The 22814-nt window shown below is 46.1% G+C and overlaps 1 protein-coding gene and 1 non-coding gene across 3 annotated transcripts in view; both read left to right on the forward strand.

Moving 5' to 3' along the window:
* The window catches only part of CERT1 (ceramide transporter 1), a 911140-nt gene that overhangs the window by 246821 nt on the left and 641505 nt on the right, over positions 1-22814 (forward strand). The window lies entirely within an intron of this gene.
* Positions 14706-14777, forward strand: TRNAA-GGC (transfer RNA alanine (anticodon GGC)). Its single transcript has one exon. It is a non-coding gene; the product is annotated as a tRNA-Ala (tRNA).

A 22814-nucleotide genomic window follows, 5' to 3' on the forward strand; every position in this document is an offset into this window, starting at 1 on the left:
CAATCATGGGCAGGGAAAACCACACATTTAAAACACAACACAGGTGATAAAATATGCAAATTACAGGCAGGCTAAAACTACAATTTTTAACTGTAACAACCACAGGCATAGACAGTAAACACAAAGTGAAAATCGTTTTTTAAACAACTTTTTGTCTTGGGAAGAGACAGCACTAGTCTGTCTCCTTACCACTTCCTGGACTCTGCTCAAAGCAATCTGGGGCACATGTGGGCTGCAACTCACAAGATGGAGGAGAATGTGGTAGGATAGTCCCGTTCTCCCATAGCCCAATGATCTCCATCAAAGGCCGGGTCGTTACGATCTGAGAATGCCCACTCATTAACTACTATTAGTTGCGAGGTCCAATAGTATTTTCGGACATCTGGAACTGCAAGCCCCCCTTCATACACACCTCTTTGTAACTTACACAGTGCTATTCTGGAGCAGCCTTCATCCCATAGGAATTAACGCAGTTCACTATCGATTCCCTGGAAAACCTTTTTTGGTATTCTGCATGGGGTATTTTGCATTATATAAAGCAGTCTGGGTAGAGACTTCATTTTAAAAGCACCGCCATCCCATCAGTGATATTGGTAGTTTTCTCCAGCATTCGGCATTACTCTTCAATCGCTGCATTTGAGGATATATATTTCCTGCCAGGAAATCTTCATTAGGTGATCTTCTTAAGCCTAGGTGTTTAAATGTATGTTAGACTATGAAAAGTTGAAGACCTAGTAGTCAGTCAGCCGGCGAGACGAGGGAGCATTGACAGTCAAGGCCTGGCTCCACAGTAGAGTCTGTGCCGATTCCGTGCCTCCCCAGTTTTATGAGAGCCGGAGCGACCCCCGCCCACCTTAGAGTTCTATGAGGCCAAGCACCTCCTATTTGGTTGGCTAGACCCTTTCGACGTGCCTTTGGGCACCATTGATGGACCCAATTTGGTTCCGTCCTGGCAGCTCCGGCTCCAGTGGACCCCCGTAGATCCATTCCTGCATCCAGACCGGTCATACCAACTTAACCTTCCCATCTTCGGACTCTCCGGGCACCCACGGTGATGCCATACCCATTGTGATCTCTGACTCCGCTATGAGTCAGATGGGTGTCACCCGACTCCGGTGCCGACAGGAGCTTTGCCTCCTAGTAATTCCCTAGCATGACTGGTGTGAGGACCTGGGTGAGGCCAGTAGACTGGATACCTTTCCATGTACTGGTATGGTTTATGCCCCTACCATGGCTTTGGAGGAGGGAGCTTCATATACAGTGGTTGTGTGGAGGTTGGCTGAGGTCCTTGACCTTCAAATGCTCCTGGTGGGAGTCCAGACTAGTATCTTGACATAGGTGCTGCAGCCGGGAGTCTCCACGTCTGAACCGCTACTCCCATTCAGTAACACCCTCACTGACGTCCTTTTAGGGACCTGGTCCAAACTCAACACAGGGTCTCCTGTGAATAGGAGAATTGCCCACTGCCTCGCTCCCAGGGACCCAAACTTCCTCACCCAACACCCTACCTCAGAGAGCTTGGTGTTCTAGGCCTCAACATGCCCTTTAATGGCACTAGTCTCTTCGGAGACCAGGCGAATTCGGCTCTCGAGCGATTCAAAAACAGTTTGGCTATGGCCAGGCCCTTGGGGCTTTCTATAGGCCCACGTCACCCCCATTCCGCCTTTCGCCCCCTCTGATGGCTACGGAAGAGGCTTCCAGCTGCATCAGTTCCCTATCAGCCACGAGCTGCGCATGCTCCCCAGCCTCTGTGTGGGCAGGACGTGGTACCCACAGACCAAGCCGATCAGGTAGCTAGTGATCTGGTCAGTCTGCCACCTACCCCCTGGCAGCTGCAGCCTACAAACCTTCCTAACCTGCCCCTTTACCACTACGAGCATTCAGTTGGCAGCAGGATTAGCCATTACCTGCCCCATTGGCAGTCCATAGCATCGGACCGTCGGGTTTTGCAGAGTGTCCTAAGGAGCTACTCGCTCCCCTTTGAGACAACTTTTCCCTTCATGCAACTAATCTTGCAACCGGCTGATGGAGCATCATCTGTCCCTTCACCACGAGGAAGTAATGGCTCTCTTGGCCAAAGGTGCTTTAGAGGGGGTTCTGATGCCAGAAGTAGGCTGTGGTTGCCATTCCTGCTACTTTCTGGTTCCCAAAAAGGACAAAGGCCATTGTCTTATTCTAGATCTGCGATCCCTCAATCTCTTCCCTAAGAAGAAAAATTCAAAATGCTCATTTTGGCTCAGGTGGTATCTGCCCTGGACCCAGGAAACTGGATGGTATCTTTGGGCTTGCATGACCCCTATTTCCACATTACTGGCCTGCCTGCCCACCATCGTTATCTGTGTTTTACGGTAGGCCATGAGCGTTTTCAGTTCACAGTCCTCCCCTATGGCTTTACCTGCGCCCCTCAGGTGTTCTCTAAGGTGATGGCAGTGGTTGGAGATCAGGTGTGACAGTCTCCCCATCTCTACTACTGACTGTTGAAGGCTGGCTTACCTCCGCTGTAATCTCTCACCTCAAGACTACAGCAAACGTCCCGCAATGGCTGTAGTTAACTTTCAACATGCCGAAGTCACCCCGGACTCGCTCTCAGATGCTCCCTTTCATCCGAGCTGTACTGGACACAGTGCAATTTTGAGCTTACCCTCCTGATCAACGAGCCAGGATATTCAGACTATGATACCGAGGTTTCAGCACTATCCTGAGTTTCGGTGAGACTGACTCTGAGGCTGTTGGGCCGTGTGGCCTCCTTCATCCTACTTGTGATAGATGCCTGCTGGCATATGCAGTGGGACATGGTTCAGATCTCGGAGGGAACTGCAAAAGATCTGCAGTGGTGGCTAACGAACCATGATTTGGTCAGAGGCAGGCCCCTCACGGTTTCCCCCAACCAGATCTGATAGTGACTGATGAATCACTCCTAAGATGGGCTGGCCATCTAGGAGAGGCGGAGATCAGAGGACTCTGGAGGAATCCAGACTCCACATCAACATGTGGGTTTTTTGTGCCATCTGATTGACATTGAAAGTCTTTCTACCGTCCTCCATGAGAAGGCTAGCGCAGGTGTTCACGGACAACACCACTGCCATGTGGTACTGCAACAAACATGGTGGGGTTAGGTTGGGGACCCTTTGTCAAGATTCCCTGCACCTCTGTACTTGGCTGGAACAGCGGGGCATATTCCTGGTGGTTCAAAATCTGGTGGGCTCTCTAAGCACCAGGGCAGACAAACTCCACTGTCACTGCCTAGCGGATCCCTAATGGCGTCTCCACCCTGAGGTGGCACAATTTCTCTTTCGGCAGTGGGAAGAGCGTTGGTTAGATCTATTAGTCTCTGTCAAGAACTTAAAATGTGAGCAGTTTTGTGTGCTGGAGTTTCCAAGGTGTCTATCGCTCAGAGATGCCTTTCGTCTCGAGTGGAGCGAAGATCTCCTGCAAGCCTTTTCGCCCATACCCCTCCTGCCCAGAGTTCTCTAGAGGATCATGTATGACTGGGCCCAAGTCAACCTTGTGGCTCCAGACTGCTCACCGAGCGTCTGATATCCCGAGATACTAAGCATGTCCATCGATCCTCCGATCAGGCTGCTCCTTCAGGAGGAACTTCTGCCACCGCAGCAGCAGGGCGGGGTTCTTCACCCAAAACTATCTACACTCCACCTTCTTGCGTGGAGATTGAGCAGTGACAGTTGACTTCTTTGGACCTCCCTCCTGAAGTCTGTAACCTCATCCTGGCAGCTAGGCGTCCCTACACTAAGATGGTATACGCCTGCTGTTGTCAAAAAATGGTGGCATGTTCCGCAGAAACACATTGATCCCCTTTCTACCCCTCTTTCCCCCCATGACCCCCCCTTCTCACTCTTCATTCTTTCCCTTGCCCAGCAGGACTCTTTAGGCACTCTTCAGGGCCATCTGTCTACTCTTTCTGCCTTCTTGTGGATGCCTGACGATACCTCAATGTCAAAGTCCCCTATTGTACATATGTTTTTAAAAGGTTTTACACATCTTTTCCCTCCTTCGCCATTTATTATGCCTCTGAGGGACCTTAATCTGGTTTTGACTTTTTTTTATGTGTGCTGCTTTTGAGCCGCTCCATAATTGTCCCCTCAGGCTTCTTAAACAGAAAACAGCCTTCCTTGTGGCAATTACATCTGCCTGTAGAGTGAGTGAGCTGCAGGCCTCCTCATCTAAGCTGCTTTACCTCTCAGTTTATCCTGACTAACTGGTGCTTTGCAGAAGAGCCTCCTTTCTACTGAAAGTGATCACCCCATTTCATGTAGGCCAATCTATCACCCTGCCTACTTTTTAAGTTCCTCCACATCCTTCAAAAGAAAAGGAACTACTCCACTGTCTGCGCCCAAAAAGAGTGTTGTCGTTCTACCTTGACCACATACAAGTGTTCCGGGCTCTCTGCCTTGGGCTCTGGGGTATTTTGTTGTGCATAAAGGTCTGAGCGATGCAGAAGTGAACCATCTCTAGATTGCTCGTGCTCTGCATCAAAATCTGCTACTCACTGGCCAAGAAGCAACCTCCTGAAGCCTTGCGCTCTCATTCCACCAGAGCTAAGCCTGGGTTAGCATGCATAGTTACTGTCCTGGACATCTGCCAAGCAGCAATGTGGGCTCTCATGCACACGCTCCACAAACATCATTGTCTGGATAGTCAGGTCCGTAGAGATGGGCACTGCGCCCGTTAGGTTCTGCAGGACTTCATTGCGTGTAATTGGTCCGCAGACCCACCTCCGGGGATGGTATTGCATGGGTATGTATTCATAGATAAGGAATCTGTGGCTTGAAGTCTCTTATCAAATGAACAAGTTACTAACTTCGGTAACACCTTATCTGGTAAAGACTCTTATCTAGCCGCAGATTCCTTAACTGACCCACCCATACTCCCTGCTCTGCAAACAAAGTTTCTAGGGACATGGCTGACCCCTTTCAGGGCCCTTGTTTGACACATCAGTGCTCAGTGTACTTCATGGCTTTGCTCTTCTGGAAAGTTGTGAAAAGAAACTGAGAGCGCACCTAGGTGGCACCACACAATCGGAGTTGATTGACGCCACCTACTGGCTCGCAGGGGTACTGCTCACAAAAAATCTTCAGGATCCAGTCTGACGCCTGGGGAAATTCAAAGTAATGGAATCTGCTTCAAGATAGTCTGTACCAGATAAGGCATTACTAAAGTAATTAACTTGTTCTACAAGGCCATGAGGTATTGCCCGATGATTATCTTGCAATTCTGGTCTGAGAAGAATGCCAGCAAACCGTAGGAAATGAATTGAGATATGTCGAATGCATAAATTATTTGAGCAGATGGCATGATTAAGCTTAAATATTCTCTCCTGGAAGTTGACTATTCTGGTGCACCATCATACCTGGTTAACACGCCTCTGAAAACGTACCCATACTTTACCGTAAAGTGCTTTTTAGAATTACATTTGATTGAGGAAATAAATGTCTTCTTTCTGTGTTCCGGTGCTCCCTCGTCTGAGGAACTCTTGCCCATGCATGCACGGTAACTGGTGCTCGAGCTTGTTTCAGTGGCTTCTAGGAGCAGTCCCAGTGTGCTGGAGGATTGGAGATGGTATAAGGTTGGTGACGTTGTGTGAAGCTAAAAACTAATGATTGACATAGCAACTAAAGAAAATTCGGAAACACCGCAAAGTGGATTTTTAAAAACTACACACACATGCATTTATTGTACTATTGTAGACGGTGGGCTGGGTTTGATTTTAAATTACACAGTATTTTGTAGGCTATTGGACTTTTTACAGATAGATAATGGGACCTACATTATTTTATATAAACCTCCAGTAATCCTTTAATGTGTGTAATGTCTTTTGTAAGCACTTACCTAATCCGTATCTAAACCTATTAGTCCATGTATGCGGATGCTGTGAAATGGAGATCTACGATGGCTTTCTGTAGCTTTCTTTTTAAGCTTCATAGCAGTCCATTCCAAACGCAGACATTTGTTTTAGTGTTAAATTGCTCAATGTTTGGAGTGGTCTAGATTTGTAGCATAATTTTCCATAAAAAATGTGCTCTCTATATATGTTGAAATTCCTCTTCAACTTAATAAACGGTATGACATAGGTTATTTTTTATTTAATATTTTAATTTTCTTTCTCGCTTTTCCCATCTTAATATACAGTGTTGCATCATTAGAATTATTTTTAAATACAACTACATTTTAGAGAATACAAGTTTTTACTGGAGCATGATTTATTATTTTTTGTAGGGGTATATCATTTCATGTAATGTTTAGGTGAAACCATTTTCAGTATTTAATGTTTCCCCTTTGTGTCCGTTCTTCTTTCCAGTAGCAGGTTCTGGTTTAGTCGTTTCCAGTTTGTTCCTGAAATTGGGTACTTTTTCTGTACTGCTTGATCTCATGGGTAAAACTCCAATTAATTAGTCCAGTGAATTGGATTTAGAGTACTGCCTTAAGCTGTTCCCTAGCCATTCATAGGTCTAGAGTATGTTCTTTGATTAATTAGTAAGGCCATGGCCCACAAAGAGTGTCTGTTCTAGATAAGAAGTCAACATTTTAACCCGAACATATGAGTCATTTTGGTTAACCTGTATTTTCATGTACAATTCTCTCAGCATAATCCGATAATTCACACCGACAACCAAATTAGCCACTTTGCATGTTTTCTCTATGAAGCCACTACCAAAAGAAGGTGGGTCCGTTTACTAAAAGAATGTTATATGCATTGAGTAGTACAAAAGGGGGTGGCGATGGACGGTCGTCTTCAGCCAGTCTTGCTTGAATCCAGTGGCAAAGTGAGCAAGGGACGTCTGAGCATACCCTGCCAATTTATGGCGAACAAAGCGGTACAAAAGGGGGTGGTGATGGACGGAGCATCTGAACCAATCAAACACTCACACCCAGTCTAAAGAACGGTGATGGATTAAACCCAGCGACTGAGGACAGGCGGGAACCAGGGCTGCCGCGTCTGCAGAGGAGCCACGGACGCAACAGGTACAGCCCCTCACAGGGCTGGGAACTAGCCCCCCACATCGCCCCCGCCAGGTGGCTCACAGCAGGAAACACTAGGAGGGGGCGAGGAGCGGGACACCCTGAGGACCAGATGCACCGTCCCTAATGTAGGCACTTTAAAGGGATCTAGATCCTTAGTGGGGGCGGGAGCCCTCCATGTGCTCATGCGTTACTTCGGGAGTTCCATGCTCTGTCCTGCGGGTGTAGTTTTCTTTCCTGGTTGGGGGGGGGGGAGGGGGGTTGGAGCGTGTTGTTTTTTTTCTTGCTCTTGGTGGAAGAGGTGCGGACTCTCCTCTACTGTTTCCAGGTGGGGTCTGCTCCCCGCTCTCTGCCTTGGGCTCTGCTCATCTTTGAGGGGGGGGGGCGGAGGGGGGCTGTTTCCTCTCTCGGTGGTGTGCTGGTCGGGGGGGTGTCTCCGGTGTCCCCAGAGCCGGGCTCTATGCTGGCTCCAAAGTTTCCCTGATCCGGCTCTGTTGCTGGGAGTCTCTGGGCGCCGGAACGTGTGAGCTGCTGAGGACAGTGGTCGGGGCTTCGACTTCAAAGCACGCCGCCGCTGATTGACAAGGACCGCCGCGGGGAGCAGTGCATTCTTAAAAGGACAGGAGCCGACCGAGCCACATGCACAATGCACTGGAGAAACGCTGGGCATCCAGGAACCAATCACTCATCCCCCATGCGAGGAGACCTAAGCTCAGTGTGTGGTGTGTCCCACCGCAGCTGCGGCCCTGGAGCGCTCCCCCGCCTGGGCCTGTCTGCTGGGGGCTGTGCAGTGTGGGGGGGCCTGCCAAACAACAACCCTTAGGGGAACTGGTCCGCGACACTCGCCCGCATTTCCCCCTTCCTCCTCCTCCTCCTCGTCCACCCCCCTTCCTCCTCCTCCACCCCCCCTTCCTCCTCCTGCCCTGGAGTCCACCCTCCTTCCTCCTCCTGCCCCGGAGTCCAACCCCCTCCTCCTCCTGCTCCGGAGTCCACCCCCCCACCTCCTCCTGCCCAGGAGTCCACTCCTCCTCCTGCCCTAGAGTTCCATCCCCTCCTATATAATTATGGGCGTGGTTTGAACATATACGCTAAAATTCCTATAGAGTGCCACCGTACTCCCACATTTGCATAGACTCAAACTGCGACTGGCATACGAGATCATTACTCTGTGCGCTTTCTAAAGAGGCCAAGGATTGGATGAGCACGTATTGTGAGCATCTTATAGGCCCTGACAGGCACTGAGAGAAACTCGCACTGCCTCCAGCCAGAACTCGCATGCACGCTGTTGCAAACACCTGGCTGGCTCGCCATTAGAATTATGCACCACCAAGAGTAATATATCACCTGTGTGTGTGTGGGCTCAGTGTGTGTGTGTGTGGGCTCAGTGTGTGGGCTCAGTGTGTGGGCTCAGTGTGTGTGTGGGCTCAGTGTGTGTGTGTGGGCTCAGTGTGTGTGTGTGGGCTCAGTGTGTGTGTGTGGGCTCAGTGTGTGTGTGGGCTCAGTGTGTGTGTGGGCTCAGTGTGTGTGTGGGCTCAGTGTGTGTGTGGGCTCAGTGTGTGTGTGGGCTCAGTGTGTGTGTGTGGGGGCTCAGTGTGTGTGTGTGGGGGCTCAGTGTGTGTGGGCTCAGTGTGTGTGTGTGGGGGCTCAGTGTGTGTGTGTGGGGGCTCAGTGTGTGTGTGTGGGGGCTCAGTGTGTGTGGGCTCAGTGTGTGTGTGTGTGGGCTCAGTGTGTGTGTGTGTGTGTGGGCTCAGTGTGTGTGTGTGTGTGTGTGTGTGGGCTCAGTGTGTGTGTGTGTGTGTGTGTGTGTGGGCTCAGTGTGTGTGTGTGTGGGCTCAGTGTGTGTGTGGGCTCAGTGTGTGTGTGGGCTCAGTGTGTGTGTGTGTGTGTGTGTGTGGGCTGTGTGTGTGTGTGGGCTGTGTGTGTGTGTGGGCTCAAGTGTGTGTGTGTGTGGGCTCAAGTGTGTGTGTGTGTGGGCTCAAGTGTGTGTGTGTGGGCTCAAGTGTGTGTGTGTGTGGGCTCAGTGTGTGTGTGTGTGTGTGTGTGTGGGCTCAGTGTGTGTGTGTGGGCTCAGTGTGTGGGCTCAGTGTGTGTGTGTGGGCTCAGTGTGTGTGTGTGTGTGGGCTCAGTGTGTGTGTGTGTGTGTGTGTGTGTGTGTGTGTGTGTGGGCTCAGTGTGTGTGTGGGCTCAGTGTGTGTGTGGGCTCAGTGTGTGTGTGTGTGTGGGCTCAGTGTGTGTGTGGGCTCAGTGTGTGTGTGTGTGTGTGGGCTCAGTGTGTGTGTGTGTGTGGGCTCAGTGTGTGTGTGTGTGTGTGTGTGTGTGTGTGCTCAGTGTGTGCGTGTGTGTGTGGGCTCAGTGTGTGTGTGTGTGTGTGTGTGGGCTCAGTGTGTGTGTGTGTGTGTGGGCTCAGTGTGTGTGTGTGTGTGGGCTCAGTGTGTGTGTGTGTGTGTGGGCTCAGTGTGTCTGTGTGTGCGGCTCTGTGTGTGTGTGGCTCTGTGTGTGTGTGTGTCTCTGTGTGTGTGTGTATGCGGCTCTGTGTGTGTGGCTCTGTGTGTGTGTGTGTGTGTGTGTGTGGGTGCAAGTGCAATAGGTCTCGTGTTTGCAAGAGATGTATTTATATGTTTTCAAAACCAACACAAATAAAAATTTCGTCATTTATAATGCAAATCGCTCTAACTTTTGCAAAGGCGAGACCGTTGCATTGTAAATGCTTGTTTCCAGTGTGTTTAATTAGTCAGAGGCACTTTGGATCTCCCCTCGTTACTTAATCCTAATTAGTTAAATAAGGACAAACCGAATGCTTATTATCTGGCCTGGGCAAGTCCAGAAGGGCCTGCCTTTGGCATAGGAATATGCCAACAATCTCTTTAGATACAGTGCCAGTGGTGTGCGACAGCGTGCAGCAAGCAGGGGGGCCAGTAAGCAATTCCAAATGTTTAGTTCCGGTCACATTAGCGTTGTGACCCAAGGATTACTGGTTAATCTTCCAATATACAAAGGCCAACTACTAGGATCTGCATCATAAAAAGGCAAAGGAAGGGTTAAGTCCAGGAGCTGCGCTACTGTTAGATGACTATAATTGTAGTATAACTGGTCATAATCTAGAGGTGTTTAATACCCTTTTAGCTCACAAAGTAAACCTAGTTAGATATTTTAATATTGCCAAAACGGTCTATCCTAGATATATGTTACATAGATTAAATCTCTACTCAGTGATACGTTCATAGAATAGTGGGTTAACCTTTATTTAGCCTGATTTGAGATTCTTTAAAGAATGATGAACCAGCCGCTAGGAATAATATTGTGTTATTTGCTTGATATCGTCTGATCCATTGTATACATCTTTTTACTAAAAAGTGCCACTTTATTGATTAACAAATTGGATCACCTCGACATCCAATGACAGCAAGACGAGTAACGACTTATGAAAAGTCAAAATGGCGACATTAACAAATCCATCTACAAGACCACTGCTGTTCTTCACATTAGCCTGTCAAACTTGTGCCTTGTATATTAGGTCTCATAACTTTCAACACTCCAGAACCCAGGTAAAATACAGATTACTTATAAGGTCAACTAGGATAAGCAGTTGGTCGCTAAGCGCATGCCGTCAAACCCAGCAGAAAGAAATTACAAACTAAAGCACCCATATTGCTCCAACTCAAAGAAAGGTGCAACCCTTTTAGAAGAATAATGAAATAAGTACTGCCAAAGGCACCTCCCTAATGGATCTTCAGATTGCATAGTATGTTCCATTCAGTTGATGCCATATGAAGTTTCTAAAATGTTTTTCAACAAAGGGGTATACGAACACTTTTGTTTGAAGCTATGCCGTTTGGGTTAACACTTAAGGATCGAGTTTTCACCAAGTTCGTGGCCGCAATATTGGGCATCTGCTAAAGGTGCTTCTCAGGATTGGTTTATTGTTCTGCGTGGGTCCACCTCTCGACACCCCAAGTTTCTGATTACTGTTATAGTTCAGAACATTGAGGTGATCAGGTCAGGGAAGGTAAGTGAGGGAACAGTGGGGAAGGAGACCTGAAAAATAGCAAAGCAATATAAGACCATGTATTATTTCTTGAAACTACCACAATCTTTCTCTTATATTTCTTTGTCTGTTTACAACCATATGTACCTGCAACAAAAGATAACTTCCAAAATAATATAGTGGATGCGTGATTCTCGTTTCATCATGCATTGCTGTGTTTTTTCTAGTTTGTTTAGATTTTGCTTACTTCAAATATGTGGGCAGAAAAAACCAGGACAAAAAAAGTTTACTGTACACAACTATCATAGAATATTCCTAGAGAGATAGTTGTGAATGTTAAATACAACCTTCCTATATAATATATCAGCCTCATATCACAGGAGGGAGAATCCAACAACCAGAGCTCTAGGAGCCCCTGTTGAAAATGTCCAGAAATACTTTCATAAATAAAATACAGCGTGATGCGCATATTAATGATCATAGCGCAAACCTTAATCAGTTTAACAATCGCTCTGAATATCCAAACTTAGGTTGTATACTTTGCTCTGAATAGTTCCGGTTTATATGGAAACTGAAACCGACTGGTATGCAATAATAATATGGGAATTCCCAGTATTTCCAAAGATTTGTAGAAAATAAAATGAACCAACTTAGCACTGATTTGGCAGTCATTTTTGCATCAATTCCACTGGAAACTTTTGAAGAATATCAACCCACGTGAGCTTTTTCATACACACCACCTACTTCAAGAAGCATTTATATCTCCTTAAGACCTAGGCAAGGCAGCTCAGCGGTAGGAATAACAGTCTAAAGAAACAAAAGTCTGAACTCTCCCCTCTTTCACATCTTGCAGTCCACCACTCTGCTAAAGAATACGAAACGCGCATATATTCCTTCATACACATTTTTCCAGGATCATCTCTCGCCAATGGGTAACCACCAGACCATATGGCAGCGTTCATTTGTTTTCTTTATGGACGTGCCACACATGTTGACAGCTTGCCCACAACCAGTGCTGATCCGTTCATTGCGAAAAGACTGTGTTAAAATCAAGCCCCTCTTTGTCTCATTAAAATATCTGCAAAACGTTTGTGTTAATCTCCACATCCTAGGTTTTCCTCTTAATGGAGTTAAATTCAGGTTTACTGTTGTACTTTAAGTACTCACAGTATATGGAAACAAAACATTCCATTAATACAGATCTTAAACTACCTTAGCAAGCATGGGGGAAACCAATAGATCTGGCTTTAATGAATCAACAAATGTAAACACAGGTATTTGCAAATGCTGTTTGAATGCATTATATACACACCTGTATAACATTAAAGCCTGCCCTAGTGACTTTCCAATGCTTGCAAAGCAGCAGAAAAATATTACTTTCTTGGTAGAATGCAAATAGGCGAAAAATAACAATGTGACAAGCCTCGTAGTTTAATTTATTTTCACTTGTAGAATATAGTCTTGTGCATTCTAATGGAAAAGCTTCTTTGAAAGTGGAATGATACTTCACCATATAATAGCATGAGGTGAAAAGGGATTACTCCTGGGTGGAACTAAGGCAAAGCCCACTCCATGCTTGCGTTAAAGAATTAGTAATATAATACACCATCATAATAACTGTCTTTGAAGACCAAGGGAATATGCAATTCCTTTTAAGAAGAGGAGGAAAGGTTTCTATTCAAGTCAGACAAGCCCTAAGGGGTCATCGGGGAGCATGTCTCCTTAGAAACAGTTGCCCACACACACGTAGGTAGGTGTCATGCTTCATCATCAGACTTTTCTCCACCTCAGGCGGCGCTGCAGTGCCTAACGGACACCCTCAAGGGGGCACCTTACCAAAGACCTATTAATAAGCCTTCTGTTAAGGATGGGTGTATGGGTATTGGTGTAGATTGGAGTGCTTTGTGTATAAGTGTAAGTGTAAAATTTAAAATGGGGCAAGGGGTACTCCCACAAAAGACTTTTTATTGACTGGCTTCCTGACTATATTAAAAATAGTGGCACTATCTGCTAGAACTAATCGTCTAAGATAGCTACTGTGTCAGCACATTTCAAGCTTTAATTAGTGATATAAATGATCATGCAGCTCTTCATCAGGATCAGCGTAATCTACATAGTGGTTAGAGTATTGGTAAGTGAATTCTCTGTAAACTCCCAATCATGCGTTCTTCTCTGGGTTTCTAAAGTTCTTAACATGGACCCATAGTTTAGAAATCGACATAACAAATTTATCAGGCACTTATTAGCTGTTGCATGCCTGTAAACTGTGATAAAATGCATGCATTACACTGCAAACCATGCCAAATCTCAGGCGACTACCATTGATACAAGTTGGCAGAGACAAACACCACACAACATGTGAAACACATAACAGAGTTCCAAACACTGCGATTGTAGTTTAACTACTCTAGTGTCCATAACTCCTTGAGTCAAACGTAGCAGCACACCAATTTGCGTGCTAAAAGCACTGAAAACCAAGTCCGGTAAAATATAATTAAGTCTAAGAGAGATGGGTGTAAGCTACCAACCACTCTCAGAGTATGCGAGCCCATTTTTCTTTTTTCATACTGTGGCAAATGTCACTTTTCGAGGGACGACCTACCCTCACTCGGCTGACTTGGAAGTGCCGGTAGGGAGCCAGTGTTTGGCCTTTTATCCTAAGTCCCATTACGTGAATAGGATTCATGTGCCATCCCAGGAAAATAGATGCATGTGCTGCAACTAGACCCAATGTAGCCTCCCGCAGGAGTATCTAACCAGTTGCCCTTGTGTAGTTCTAGTTGGGTGTGAGGGAGGGACTTGCTCCTACTGATAAGAAAGCAGCCGTGATGTAGGAGCAATGGGAATTATCTCCATGATTTGGGCATTATATGGTCAACCAGGGTTAGGAGACCCAAATGGTATGGTTTCATATGGAAGGCCAGTTTAGTGGTATGAACTCCCCTATTGATCTGAAATTCGTGGGCCGATGTTTAATCTCACAAAGTGAAAGTTTAATTAGTATATTCCCATCTATGTTGTCTGTTTTTAGGTCTCACCTGCGTGGGCTGCGCACATGCGCAGTCTCGCTGCCAAGTATTTGTTTTTGAGGAGCTTTGAGTATCAGGCTTTAAGCCCTGCCCCTCTTTCCCATTGACTGGCGTCACCATTTATGCTAAACGGTGGCCAGCCATTGGGAAAGAGTTTTGTCTGACATAGACTTTTCTCTTTTTCTGCCGTCCCACTTGGATGGCCTCGCCTGCTTTCCTTCTAAAGTAAAAGGTTTCTTATCTTCATGGGCCAAACACATGGCCCCATAAAGATAAGAAACCTTTTACTTCAGAAGGAAAGCAGGCAAGGCCGTCCAAGTGGGACGGCAGAAAAAGAGAAAAGTATATGTCATGGCGAGCGATTGTCCTGCCGTAGGAGCGGGGAAGAGGGGCAAGGACTCAATTTTTTTGGGACTTTAGGCAACTACGCCCCCAAAACACTCGACTGCCAGAAGGAGACATATGCTGCTTCTTGGCGATTTCTTGTTTTTACAGAAATACTAAGTCGATATAAGATTTTTCCTTCCAGCGAAGCCTTTGATTACAACTAAAATCCCCGTTCCTTAACTTAGTAAACACATACATGTGAGCAGAATGTAGGAGGAATAAACATATGAAAACGCACTGCATATGTTCGAACCACCATCAAAATCGAAACATCTCTCTATGAATGACATACACAAATACAAGACTAGTTATTCTACATTCCACCAGGGGATGTAGCTCAGTGGTAGAGCGCATGCTTGGCATGTATGAGGCCCCGGGTTCAATCCCCGGCATCTCCAGGGATATGTTTTTTTCTCCACGCTGCTCCCTCACGCCTTTATATTATTGTCGCTGTGCACACGAGTGCAAACTGCTTCCCCATCACTCCTCTCTCACGTGGACTCACTGGCCCCCTTGTGAAAAACGTCATTATCATAGGAAGAAACCTGCACATGCGTATTGAATTTCTAATACACTTTTCCAACAGCCTCTGAGTGGTGATCACTAAGGGTGAGGCCGTGAGGGCAGGAGGACAGCCAGCCCCCCTGGCCCAGGCCACGCACGACCAAAACCAATTGTATTTTGTATATTACAAAACGTAGCTCAACCTGCTAATTGGGGTTTCCTCTTTTCTTTGCAAAAATACCGGCCATTTATTTACGTTTTGCTACTCTAGAACAGCCAAGTGATGGTAGGTGAAAAATAATTCTTCTAAAATTGCCAGTATTGTTATGTAAGGTAGCTATTACGCCTGATTTGACTTGAATATCACCCTGAAACAATTATACAGCTCTCAAATACTTTTTAACTGATTTCTTTGTGTTGTCTGATTTAGGTTTATGTTTCAGGAGGTAAAAATACAGCATGTCACTGCTTTATTTCATATTTTTTCTAGCTGGGTGAAGCTCTAGTGTGGCAACCAACTCGGAGGTGTGCAGTTCTGCTCTGTGTCCGCTAACGTTTGGGTCCGGCTGGTTAACCGGGAGAAAGTGTCACTGCCAAAAGAACACCCCCACCCTCCTCCGGTTTCCAACTTGTTGACTGTTGGGGCAAGGCTCACGCGTCCACTGGGAATGGTGGCAAACACCCCAACCCCAGTCTCACCCCTCCGCCCCAACGGATGTGCGGAGGATGCGGGAAAAGGGGTGACAGCGCTTTTAACTGTACATTACAGGAAGTCTTCCATAGCGACACTTGGTTTACGTGGTGCGGTTTGATATTTTGTTTTCTTTTGAAATGGAGCTCCCAATGACCCTAGGTCAATGCGTGAGTGATCGCCCAGTCCATTTTCTTCGCTCTGCCTTCTGGGGCTTGTAGTCCTTTTCTGTACTCTCTCGTGGAACCTGGGAAACATTTCTATGACGCATTACCTCTCACTCATAAAGTGGCCGAGGCCAGCTCCTCAGTAGAAGTGGGTGAGCTGATTGGAACTACCGGATTACGTTACTTCTGGTACGAGGTTTCATTCCAAGGATTGTGGCTCTTTTGAAAACATCATGAATAAATTAGTGCGGTCATGACACAACACCAACCTCTGCTGCATTCGGAGGAAATGACCCTTGGCCGTCCACATCCTGCAGATTCTGCATGAGAAATCGTAAACTCGCCTCGCCACTTATTCAATGAGTTTTAATTAGGTTAAAGCCATTTGCTTTGCTATGCAATACCATTAGCAAAGCAAATGGCTTTAATTAATCGAAGGCGGGACCTATTGCATTTTCAATGCTTGTTTATTTTTATCAGTGACATGTAGTCATCCAGAGTCCATCTGTCCTTCAAATGTTGTCAGTGGGATCATGATCCTCAGAAATGTATCTTGTTCCATGGGATCTCATCATTGAGACCATCAGCATTGGAGGATAGACAAAATATCAATTGCTGTTCCCTTCTAAAAAAGGGCTTTCTGATTCGTATTTGGATGTGCTTCCAGCACCGTCCACCGTATATCATCTGTAGCATGTCCCTCGTCCAAAAAAATGCACACTTCTTTTCATGTTTGATTTTTTTGTGTGGCATACAGTGCTGTAATGTTCATTGATTCTTAATTTGATTGGCTGTGTGGTCATTCCTACATATTGCTCGCCACAAGGGCACGTGATCAAATAGATACCGTTCTATGAATTGCACTTGGTTTGCGTTTTCTGTTTCCACGTCAAATCAGTATTTAATCTTACCTCTCTTGTATTCTGTGTAGGTACAAGCCACACGTGACCCACAGAGAAAGTGTCCCTTTACCGGGGGAAATGTTCCATAAAGGTCTTGTTCTGGTCCCTTTAAATCTTGTGGTTGTGCTTGTATTAACATGTTTATCAAATTAGAGGTTCGTTTGAATACGAACCAGTGTTTTTTAGTGATATTACTTATTCGCTTTGATTGTGGTGTGTATGTGGTTATGCATATCTTCACGTTGTCTTGTGCATGGTTCAAGCAACATGTCCCTGTTGCAGTTCCTCGCACGCTTATGTGTCGTTCTCATACAATGTGAGATGCTGTCTGGTGTCCAGATTCTTAGACCAACATTGTGCTTCAGTGTCAAAGTCTTGTATTGTGTTGCCTTGAGGGTACCGGACGGGCATTGCCGACCCGACGTAGAGCTAAAGCCTGATGATGAATCATGACGCCTACCTAGGTGTGTGAGGGCAATTGCCCCCAAGGAGGTGCGTTCCCTGCTGACCCTTAGGATTTGTCTGACCGGAGTAGAAATGTTCCTTATTCCTAAAAGGAACTGCATCTTCCCTTGCTCTGTATGATTTACTTGAAGCATGTATGCTAAAATTTAATGCGCTCTGAGTCCCCTATTTTGATGCAACTGTGCTGTGAAGCCAGACTTAAAAAGGGAAGTTTACCATACATAATTCAGCTAATGTTCTGAAGAATGTAGAACAGTTGTTCACTAAAACTTGGTAGATTTTGTTATTTGCTGACGTACTACTTTGGGAATCGTTTACAGGGTGTCAGAAGCTGCTAAAACAATCGTGAAATGTGTGGAAAGTGGACTTACGTGCATTATAACACTGTTTTTGCATGTAGAGAAAAGAACTGCATTCTGTACCTATTGGTACCAAAGCCTAAACAAAATGTTGTTGCTAGTGTTACACCAATGGTTGTGGAAAAACAGACAATGCAGGCTCAAGTATCTGTAGTTTGGCAGTTACTTCATAAATACTGGTCATGGTATGGATTGTGGTGTAGCAGTAAAAAAAAAAAAACTGCCCTTCTTTAAATTACTCAATGAGTGGTGTGGGGCTCATTTATCCTAAATTGCAACGCAGCACAGCCCCACTGTACACAAACAGAGATGTGTCCTATCATAGTACTGATAGGGCTTCAAAAGATTCTCTAAAATGTTCTTCTAACTCTTTAAAAGAGGTAAGATGTATTCATGATGCTGGACATCACTAAGGGCCTCCTAGTGACGTCCCTGATATAATCCGGTAACTCTACCCAGAGTTACTGATACTGGGGTGGTGAGGCACTGCTAACTGCGGGAAGGGATGTGGCAATAAAAATAACAGGGGTCATATGGGGGACCCTGTGGGCACCCTTGCGAATAAGAACAGGTAGTAAGCAGTTTGTGGGGTTAAAAGAAGGGTAGCGTTAAGGGGCAGTGTTGAGTTCTTAGTTCTTTATGGATGAGGGAAGGGTAGCATTAAGGAGTAATGAGCCCTTTTTAGGATTCAGAGATGGTACCTTTAAAGGGTTGTTAGGCTTACTTTAAAGCAATTATTTCAGCAGTCGTTAAGCTGATCATTCTAAAACATTAAGCTAATAGAGCAAAATAATGGAGCTTTCTGAGGCACTGCCTGAGAGCATTTCTCTATATTGAATGAGGTGCTGGTAAAGCGTTCTCTAGTTTAGGCAGCATTAATTGTTTTTGTTTAGTCACATTGCCTGTGAGCAGCCAGTACTATCCTGCTACACATTGATTTATAGCTTGTTTTATAATCTGACCTTTAGTCTATGGAATATTTAGGCTCATCTGCCCTGCCTCACCTGCTGCATGATCCCTACTGCTGCTTTTGTGTTTTCTGCAGAGATACCCCATACTAGCAGCCAATTCAGCCTCTGCAAGGTGCCCAGCAGTTTTGCGTCCATGGCTCCCACTGACTCCCTAGGTCAGGGTCAGTGAGCCAGTCGAAGGCTGATGGCTTCCTGAATCCTGCTGGCCGCCTGAATCCTGCTGTCCAAGCTCACCAGGTGGCATATGCAGGCGATTTCAGAGGTGACTGCAAAAGATCTGCACTGCTGATTGCTAGGTTTCAACCTGGTCAGCGTCAGACCCTCTCCTTACTCCACCCAGAGCAGACCGCAGTGACCGATACGTCACTTCTGGGTTGGGGTAGCCACCTGGGAGAAGTGGAGACCAGAGGCCTCTGGTCTCCGACGGAGTCCCAGCTCCATATCAACCTTTTAGAGCTGAGGGCTATCCACTTGGCGTTAATGCTTTCCTTCCATCCTTCAAGAACAGACTGGTGCAAGGTTTACAGACAAAACCAATACCATGTGGTATTGTAACAAACAGGGGGGGGGGGGGAGGGGGGTCATGCACCCTGTGCCAGGAGGCATTGCAGTACTAGAAATGGATGGACCATAAAGTAACTTTCCTGGTAGTGAACCACCTGGCAGGATCTTTGAATATCAGGGTGCATAAGCCTCAGCCTTCACCTATCGGATCACGAGTGGCAGTTGCACTGGGAGATGGCATATGGTCTCATCTGTGAATAGGGAGACCCTTGGCCCAATATATTTGCCACCACTGAGAATGCATGTAGTTATGTGCGTTGGAGGTTCCAGGTCCAGTTTCACTAGGAGACTTACGGTGGAACTTGGAACGCCTGTATGCCTTTCCGCCTATACTTTATTTTATTTTATGCAATTTATAGAGCGCGCAAATACCTTTGGGTGTCTCGGCGCTATGGAGTGTCTAGAGGACGAGACCAGTGATGGACGTTTATTGGTCGAAAAGCCATGTCTTTAACAATTTCTAAAGGATAACCGATTTTGACAAGTTTTGATGTGCGTGGGAAGGGTGTTCCATAGTTTGGCAGTGGCAACGACGAATCTTCTGTCCCCCCAGGAAACCTCCTTTGTCCGGGGGACCTTCAATAGGTTGGCCGTTAAAGAGCGCAGGGCTCTATTGGGAGTGTAGATGCAGAATGCCTTCATTAGGAAATGAGGGCCTGTTTTGTGAAGGCTAGATCTGTCCTGAGTTCTAAAGAAGATAGGTACCGAATTGACCAAGTTATTCATTCTCATGGCCCCGAATTGGGCAAGGAGAGTAAGGTATTCAGAGCTCCTGGAGATGAACATCTGTCCTCCAGTCAGGCTGCCCCTCTAGGAGAATCCATTGTCGTGGCAACTGAACAGGGTCCAGTGCCCAGGCCTTTGCAATTTCCACCATCATGCTTTGAGACTGAGCGATAACAACTGAACACCTTCTACCTTCCTCCGGAGGTGGTTGATGTCATCTTGGCAGGCAGGCGTCTCTCGACAAAGACAGTATACGCCAGTTATTGGTGCAATTTTGTAGCTCCTTGGGGCACACTCCAAATTCACACCTTCAGGCAAAGCTGTCTGACATATTGTTGTTTGCTTTGTCTCACCTGAAAGCCTTTTGTCTGGGCATAATTAAAGGCTATCTTTCTGTTTTTTCGTGGTTGCCTGATCAACCCACATTATTGAAAGACTTACATCATCCGTTTCCTCCTGTCTCTGGCATACCACAGTGGGACTTTAACTTGGTCCTCTCATATTTGATGTGCACTTACTTTGAGACGCTTCACAGCTGCCCTTTGCAGCTCTTCACCCTCAAGACTTGGTTTCTCGTTGCCATAACATTGGCACCACATGTAAGTGAGCTTTGAACTCTGTCAATCCGGCATAGACCAGCTTCTTCCCAGACAAACTGGTTCTACGGATACAAGCGTCCTTCTTGCTGAACGTTTTGACGCTATTCCATGCTTGCCAAAAAATCACCTTACCTGCGTTCTTTGCTCCTCTTCATCCATCTGAGAAGGAGAGACTCCTTTGCTTTGACCCCAAAGAGCATAGAGTTTTTACATCGATGCTACCAGAGACCACCCGGGGGATGATCAGCTCTTTGTAAGATATATCTGAGCAAAAAAGGCAAATCCATTCAGAAGAGGACTATATCACACTGGATCATGCTCAGCAACAAGGTATGCTACATTGTGGCCAAAAAACAGCCTCCGAAAGGGCTGCGTGCCCATTCCACCACAACTAAGGCTACTTATGCTGTGCTGGCCTGTGAAGTACCTGTCCTGGACCTCTGCAAGGCAGCTATGTGGGCATCCCACCATATGTTCATGAATCACTACTGCCTGGATAGCCAGGTTCACAGAGGAGTATTTCACCCACTCAGTCCTACAGGAGTTTTTGGTTTGAATCCATTTACAGACCCGCCTCCAAAAATGTTTTGCTTTGGGGAGGAATATGCAGTTAGAGGTCTCCATCAGAAGATAAAGTTGCTTACCTCGGTGACCCCCTTTCTGACATATTATCTAACTGCAGATTACTCACCAATCCTCCCTTTTCTGTTTGGACTATGTCCATCAATAAAATCCCAAGCTAGTAATCTGCACACTTGTCAAAGCCAATTTGCTGTTGGGGCTCTGCGCCTGGGAGCGTGGACAGCCTCGAAAGCAACAATCTTAAGCATGTGGGAGTGTGGCCTATATAGGCACCTCACATCATTCTGGAGTGGAATGGCATCAGTGCACATATCCAGGGAATATTCATAAGGCAAAGAATCTAGGGTAAGATAGTTGTTACTCAAGGTAAGTTACTTGTTCGATGGTGCTAAGTTCGCTTCAGGTAATCAAGTATCTGTTTTCATTTTTTGCCAGTCTGTTCTCTTCTCTCAATTTCTAGGTTATGTTTTTCAAAAGCTAGAAGTTGATGTAATAGAGGGAACCACTGTGTTATGTTTGGGTAGTCCTCCTTCTTCCAATGTAGGGCTGTAGGAGATTTTATGACTCCAGTCATTTGAAGCAATCTCGAGCACAAATTTGATATGAGCAGTGGCCTCTCAATACTGGTAGTATAATCCCTGGTTCATCGTGTATTAGATAACCCTATATCTCTTTGACGTGGCTAAGGAGGTCTAATGTGGCTTAGGAACTCTTTCCAAAGTATGGACATTACATTTCTGATAACGACACAGAGCTGAAAATTATACAACAGTCACCTTTATTTCTATGTTCCTGCAACCTCAACAGTCTTTCATAAACACTATTTTGTTCTCGGAGTACTGTGTACTGCCAATCACTTGGAGTCCGAGGAAAAAATCCTTATACCATACAACACTGGAAGAGTGGGACATCAGTTGATACTAAAGCCAAGTGGGTAACTGATGAAACAGGGTTTTAGGAGTAAGAAAGGGCTAGATTGGACATGGGTCTGGAGTTGCACTTGCTTGGTCTAGCAAACGTTATCTCATCCAGGGTAATAATTGTGCCTTTCAAATCTAGGGCACTGCCATCTTATAGTCTACTGCAAGAAATGAGGCAAAGCTGCATTGTGATGATTGCTGATAGTTCCGTCATGGAGAGATACTCCTTAGATGACCAGTACCAGAAACGGTTGAGAAACAAGTCTCAAAGGAAAGAATACTTGGACTTTGAGACTCTAGATAAGACTGCCCCTCAGTAACTTTCAAATCAGTGGAATTCCCGCAGATCCTGCAGCATTCACTGATCTGAAAGCCCAACATTTCTCAGAAACCTGTGTAAGTAAATTCACTGCGTGGACAAGTCAGTCCCCCACGGCAACCAGGACTTGTTACAATCACCGACTAGACTACCTTCTCCAGACTGATCTGTATCACTTAATGGAACGGTCTGCCTCGGCTCTATGAATAAGCCTGTCAGTCTGTCTCTAAAGGCCTGCGAGCTATCAGCGCTCCTGAAATCCTTGACACCATTAGGTAGAGAGAAACTTACTAGATCAGTTAGTGCAACAGTTCCTTACAGCCTGTGTGAATATTCAGATTGTGGAGAGAGAAGGATCAGAAAATCCCATGAAGTTTAGGAGGAACTGGAAACCATACGTTGGCCCTCTGCAAGGGGGCTCAACATGGTCACCTCTCCTCCTTCTCTCCTCCGTTGGTCAGTATACTTGTGATCCTGGCATTTGGCGGGAATTCAACTCCTACCCCAATCCTGGCGAAATGCATTCTCACTAAACCTCCATTTCCGGCACCATCTGAAATATTTCTCCAACTGATGATTCAGACGCTAGGCAAAGATCGATTGTGCAAGGCTCCTACTTGACCATTGGCTTTTGGAAGACGAATGGGGTCAGGTTTTGGTTACTTG

Source organism: Lissotriton helveticus, chromosome 2_1 (genome assembly GCF_964261635.1).
Source record: "Lissotriton helveticus chromosome 2_1, aLisHel1.1, whole genome shotgun sequence".
In the NCBI taxonomy this organism is placed as follows: Eukaryota; Metazoa; Chordata; class Amphibia; order Caudata; family Salamandridae; genus Lissotriton; species Lissotriton helveticus.